The sequence below is a fragment of the Cygnus olor genome, chromosome 12 (genome assembly GCF_009769625.2).
Source record: "Cygnus olor isolate bCygOlo1 chromosome 12, bCygOlo1.pri.v2, whole genome shotgun sequence".
NCBI classification, from domain to species: domain Eukaryota; kingdom Metazoa; phylum Chordata; class Aves; order Anseriformes; family Anatidae; genus Cygnus; species Cygnus olor.
Genome location: NC_049180.1, coordinates 17,073,196 through 17,080,036, shown reverse-complemented (window position 1 = coordinate 17,080,036; position 6,841 = coordinate 17,073,196).

The following is a 6,841-nucleotide window of genomic DNA, read 5'->3' as shown; positions in this document are numbered from 1 at the left end:
TACATACAAAAATGATGAAACTATCATGTAAAGAATAACTACTTTTGATAAGACAAGAAAATTCTACACTTATACCTCAGAAGTCAGAAACCACTCTGACTATTCTGAAGATCATCTGAAGTAATAAAAACTTAAAGAAAGCACAACTTTTATTTATTCATTTATTTTAAGAGCTATTCTGTCCCTTGCCTTAGATTATCTTTTGAAGAGACTGGGAAATCACTGATGTACACCTTTTCAAGCCAAAAGAAAAAAAAACCTGTAAATACCAAACAATTGTTCTTTGCAGCATAACTAGAAGGAAAAAAATAAAGATAACCAGTTTCCTAAAATAGGTTAGGAAAACATGGTCTAAGTAGTAGTTCCCTAACATTAGATTATTTTATTCCTTTGTGTTGAATTTATTTTCACTTTAACATCAACACTTCATAACTCACCTTAAAACCAACCAAGCGAACACTGTCCTTGTTACACAACTGACCATTACACTTATATCCTTTCCTTATCAAAATGAACTTCTGGTTAGCAAGCAAACAAAAATAATCTCCTCTGACCTCCCCTTGGAAAACTCTTCACACACAGGTTATTCAGGCAGTGTCTAATTAGAGAGCATTGAACATTGTAACTATATTCTTTGCTTCTGCTCACATCCAGTATAGAAGACAAACAAAACCTTAAATACTTCTCATCTCATGACAACAACTTTGCACCTGCTTAACACCTGCACATTAAGGCTCTTCCATACAATGGCTTTCTCCCAAAATAGCTTAATAACAGTGAAGAAATGTTCTTATCTTGCTAACTTTTCACACTTCTTAAACTTGGATCTGTGAAGAAAACACTAAAATACTGCTGAAAGAAAATAATATGGATATTCACATTTCAAATAGTATCTCCCAACTTCACTTCTTTTTGAAGAGTATGGTCCAAGAGAAAAGAAAAAAAAAAAAAAGCTTCCAAACCCAGCCCCAAACTACCCAATAGCCTACATGTGCACTTAACCAGGGAAACTCAGCAAAATACCAATGTTCCTTTCTAGTTCTTTGAATTCACACATTTGAAAGAGCATACCTAAAACTGAACCTTGCAGGGCAAGTGGTGATACAGGTGCAATAGTTTTAAATTCAGGGCAGCTGGGAAGATATCAAATGCAGCTTTTAGAAGACCAAAAAAACCCGCAATGGCTAAAAGGAAACCAATCTCACTGTCAGTAGTAAAGAAATATTTCAAAATGACTATGTCAAATTGGGAACAATTGCCAGTGGCAATTTAACAAGAATCAAGATCTCCTACTCTTTATGAAAGAAGCCCTCATGAAACAGCATGAAGTTCTACCTCTATCTCCACCCAACTTTTCAGAGCTCTGTATTATACATAAACTTGTCTTTTCAATTACATTAACCAGTGCAAGGTGACACTGATGTAACAAGTTGATCAGAGAGCTGTTCAGTATAGGTAAACAAGATAAAATCCATCTCTAGATATAGAAATCACATTTCTCCACAACTAAGCCTGTGTCCTCAAAGCAACTAGACTTGATTACTCATGGTTGGAATTTGGCATAGCTATGTGGTTAGAACTATCAGATAGAAAAAACAGCATTGATCTCTAATGTGCAATCATCTTTAGCTGCTCATCTCCAAAGGAGGAAAGCTTCTCTCCTAAAGAGATTAGCAACACATACTACTGCACCTCCATGCTGTGTGCAATTCACATATGCATTTCAAACGTGCATACTTTTTCAGTCCATGCATTGTTCCACTATTGATCAAACTGCTAACCCTTACATACTTTTCAAGATTGTGCAACTTATATAATTGGAAGTCTGAGCTATCCAGGAGAGTATTAAACAATGTAATCTCACCTGGGAAGGCTTTGCAACCTTAATAAGATACTGATTTGCCAAGTCAGTTTGCCCTCTTATTGCGAGAAACTCATCTTTCACAATATTAAGTTTCCTGAAGCTTTCAAGGAGAAAAGAAAAAGAAAAACAAACAAACGATTCAACCCCACAATGAGTCGTAAGGCTTGTGAAGAAACCAGTAGAACTGACAAAATAATGCTCAAACTATCTGAATGCGGGGAGCTTTACATGGAGAACAGCACGAGCCTATATGAAAATGGGGATGTATTGAAGCAAGTGAAATTCTCAGACAAAATAATTACTTAGTTACAAAGCCTTGTTTGATATAGACAAATGAAGAGGATATTACAATAAAAACATCAGGTTAACATCTATGGAAACTGCAGTCTAATGTTTCACAATTCTTCCAACAGTCACATACCTCATTAAACAGAAACAGTCTTGTGACCAGCTTCTAAGGAATCTTAACTCTGCTTTAGCAGCATAAAGCTCATAATAAAAAGTGTAAAACAATGTATTTGATTTGTTTCACATACGTTCTTCTTAGAACTTTGTTCTTAGTACAAAAGTTGTAACTTCCAGACCTATAGAGCCTTAGACAGATAAGTTAATAAGCAATTCTATCTACTAATCTGATCCTGTCTCCCATTTCACTACACCTACTACTAAAATATGTAATATATGTTAAAACATTTTATTTTCCGAAAAAGCAATTCCTGTAGCCCCATATCACTAAAAGCAAAGGAACTTTGAAAAACATACCAAACATAACATGTAGAGTGATCACAAAGGAGTGATCCAGAACTATATCTAGACCATATTAAGCATTATGGGTGCTTCAAAATACTGCCTAAAACAAGGAACCTATAACAGTTGTAAAATTGTTTATCTCATCCCACTTGAAATACCATGCAAATATATTTAATAACTAGCAATTACAACTTCTATGAAGAAGTACAAATGCAGGGACACACACTTAAAAGTACAGTTCATCCATCTTTACTCTGCCTCTTTATAGCTCCCTAATCCTAAAAACCTAATTCCAGATCTTTGGTTTTTCTAAACCTATGTTCAGTCCATGCTTCCTCCGAGAAATGTTAGCTAATGCTTTCTCCACAAGCCCAGTGTGACCATAAGTGCAACAGTAGCTCCCATTGCCTGGCAAGAAGTGAGGCACTTCATGATAGTCCGGCTAGTCACACGAGCCAGCAGTAATATACAACAGGACTGCCAAATGCATTTCATATGGTCTACACGAAGTCTGGCAGACCTCCCATATGGCATCTCAGTGCATAAGTTATAACTGAAGGAAACATTTACAAAAAAACAAAACAAAACAAAAAAAAACCCTTACAAACAAAATCGTCATGTTTCACACAGATCCATCTTAATTCCAAATCCAGAAAGTAAATTGGCATGTACATGTGATTAATTCCAGCACAGACTTGTGAATTTAAAGTACTCATTCTGAGATCATAAATACAATTCTAATGAGTCCAAGTGACTACTTGGATCATGATGTTAAAATTGTTATTAGCTTAAATGAGAAACCTATCTCATCCCAGAGAGTGATGTCAAGGCAATTCCATGTGAAATCTCAACCCTACACATCATCCCCATTTAGCACATCCACATATTTGTTACCATTCAAGCCAAAGAGATTAACAAACCCACAATAAAATCTGTTGATACCTTAGCGGATGTCACTTCAACTTTGGTTTATTGTGTCCTGTGAAATGCCCTTCTCTTTACTATGTTACTATTTGAAGCATCTCAGAACAAGGTAGGTAGTAGCCCTTCTCCCTTCTTCCCACTTTTTACCCACAACAGAATACTATATTGATTTTCTCATCAGTGGCAAGCACAGATACATCTTTTCTTCAGAGCTTGATTTTTGTGTTAAGCTGACAGTAAAAATACCATATGCCAAATATGAAATATCCAAGAATTAGGCTCAAGATTGACAAGTTTGTTCCCACTACTAATGTATAACATATTTAATTTTAAAGAAAGCAACCCATTCAAACAGCAACCAATTCCTTTTAGAATTCTTCTTTCCATAGCAACAGCTTGGACTGGTAGTCAAGTAGCCCAATCTTCATCAAGACATATCCAGTGAATAAAAACCTGTAGAAGGCCGATGGATTGTATGTAGAGTTGTTTTATACATTTATGTTAAAATTCATCTTATGACAGAAATTTGGAAGCATGTGACATTCTATAAACAGATCAAGTTTTGATATAGTTTTATCTCCAATGTGCGTTTGGCCTGAGGGGAAAGGACTGAGGGCAAGTTCTCAATTTTTATGGTATCTAAAATCAACATAATTTTCAAATGCATCTTAAGTACTAGCTACTTTATGCTGCTGCCACTTTGTTATGAACACTTAGAAAAGTATTTAAAAATTCATATTTACATCCAATGTAATTGCCATTTAAGTCAGGAATTTACTTTTTAATAAACACATTCTTGGGCTGGTAACAGTAAAAGCATCATTCAAACATCATTTCATGTACTAAATTTTACCCATATTAGCAGACTTAGCAAAGCATCAACCACAAACATGTTGGTGATAGAAATTTCCTAATGCAAGCAGTCTTTATAGATTTCTGCTATTTCAGCGCGGGTCTCCAAGGACCATTTGAATCCATATTAATTTCCTTTCTGGCAGTTATGTGGCCATGTATGAACTGCACTATTTCACTTTTAATCTGTCAGTAATTTAGTAATGTGTAAACTAATTATGCACAGATATTAATATAATCAGTTTGGGGAGCTATAAAATCAATGTATTTTTACAGACTGTGTTAAAGAGAATTGTGTTATTATAATCGTATATCTGTTACAGATAATGTTATGGAATTAAAATAATTGTGATCCATGCATTGATGCACATTCCCACAATCCATCCAGTGATACGATATTATAATTTTCTATAGCAGATAGGTCAGGTTTTTCAGTAACATTAAAATTTAAACTGACTGAAAGTAGTCTGTGGCTACCTGTTAAGAAATATAATTTTGATGACATCTCAGGTTTCCTACGGTGAACTAGAAATGAACTGGCTAATAACATTTCATCTGTAATTCAACACAAATATTCACCCTCACTCCAACAGAAAATGTGCAGGAGAGACTGTAGCTACTACTCAGCACCGGGCCACGTAACTTAACCAAGAATCACATTTAAAGAATCACATAGCAAGTCATGAAAATGATCAAGCATGCATATCCAGTCATATCCAGATGTACAGCCATAGACCAGCTGTTCGCAGGGACATGGCAACCAGGGTGCACTGCCAGAGCCTGGCGTGGCTCTCAGGTACCCAGCTGCCACTCGCTATGCAGTCATGCTTCTGCCTCAGCTCCACCTCTTGAACATCTCCTGTGTTTATTCTACATGCTAATTCCTCCATTTTCTGCAATACAGGTCGCTCAAGGCACGGGTTTCACATGTGAAATTCAATAATTAATGCCTTCCACCAGCTGTGCTTATCAGAGGCACATGCATCAGGGCAAGCAGAGCAGACAAGAAGAAAGTGGTCCTGAAGTTACCTCAGCAGTTAAGACCCCATCTCTCCTTTTCACAGCTAATGACTTCCAAGCCAAAGGAACTGAATTATCTTTGAAGAGAGCAATGTTCCTCTCAGGTCCATTTGAAAACATCATTTAATTCAGAGCTCTGCCACGCTGTGAGAACCACTTCCCACATAACCACAGCATTTCTTCCACTCCCTTCCAAAGGCTCAATTAAATAACGTGCTAAAGTTACACAGCACAGTGAATGCAGCCAGCCATGAGGTGCTGCCAGGCAGCCCAGTCTTTCCCCTCTCCCGGCCTGCCCGCAGCCTCTCCACTGCTCGCCCCTCACAGGCAGGGCAAGGTCAGCATAGACAAGCACTTGGCAGGCTCCTTGAGGCCTAACACCGGTCTGCAAAGATAAGCGCAGTGTACTGATGAGTGAATTTGTACTCGCTGCTGGTGAAATTAGTGTTTTTTTGTTTTTTTTTTTACAGGTGAAAGATATCAAAACCTCATGCTTTCTGTTCTAGCCCTATATTAATTTACAGCTATAAATTAATTTTTTCATGTGTATTATTAACAGTACCTTTTACAGAAAAAAAAAAAAAAAAAAAAAAGCAGGTTAAATTTGCAGAGCATACAGCTCTGTTCTGGTGCCCTGTTTTGGGAAAAGGGCTTCACAGAATTAACCAGAACTTCAAACCCAGCTGACAGTAAAAAAAAATCCACTTGTCACTGTGAAAACAAGTTACCACAGACCTCCAAACACCATTCACAATCTCACACCAACCTGGTTTAAAAACAAAACCAAACAAAGCAAAGCAAAACAAAGAAAAAAAAAAATCAACCACCTGCCACAACAGATGCTTTGAGGGATAGAAGTAAACAGCAACACACACATCCCACAATGTTTACATCCATATGGAACAAAAAACAAAACGATAGATTTAAAACAGCAACAAACCAGCTACTTTCACCTAGCACTTGTCAAACAATAGTGCCCATTTGATTCCCACATTGGATCCTCTCCTTGAATTTCCACACCGAAGACCCCAGGTGCAGCAGCGGGAGCTGTGTGGGGCCGACACCCTGCCTCACCTGGTGGGGATGGCATGCTGACAGGATGGCACCAGACCACAATGTACTGACCCACACCTGCCCCTCATGCCCCACCACAGGATCCCCACGGGCCATGCCACCACACCTCAGTGAGGAGAGACTGCCCGACAGGTACAAAATACAGAGGGATGAGAGTGTCAGCACATCAAAAAGCTGCAGCTGCTCTCCTTGCCACGGCCTGAAGGAAAACCACGGGCTGGCACAGTCCTGGAAGGTTCCTCCCACCTGCTCCCTCAGGCTTCCTCCTTTGCGAGTTCTGAGCTAGGCCTGGTGGCCATCTTCCACCTCACAAGCAGCCATGGGACATGGGGCACCACCTTGTCATCCAAAAGCAGC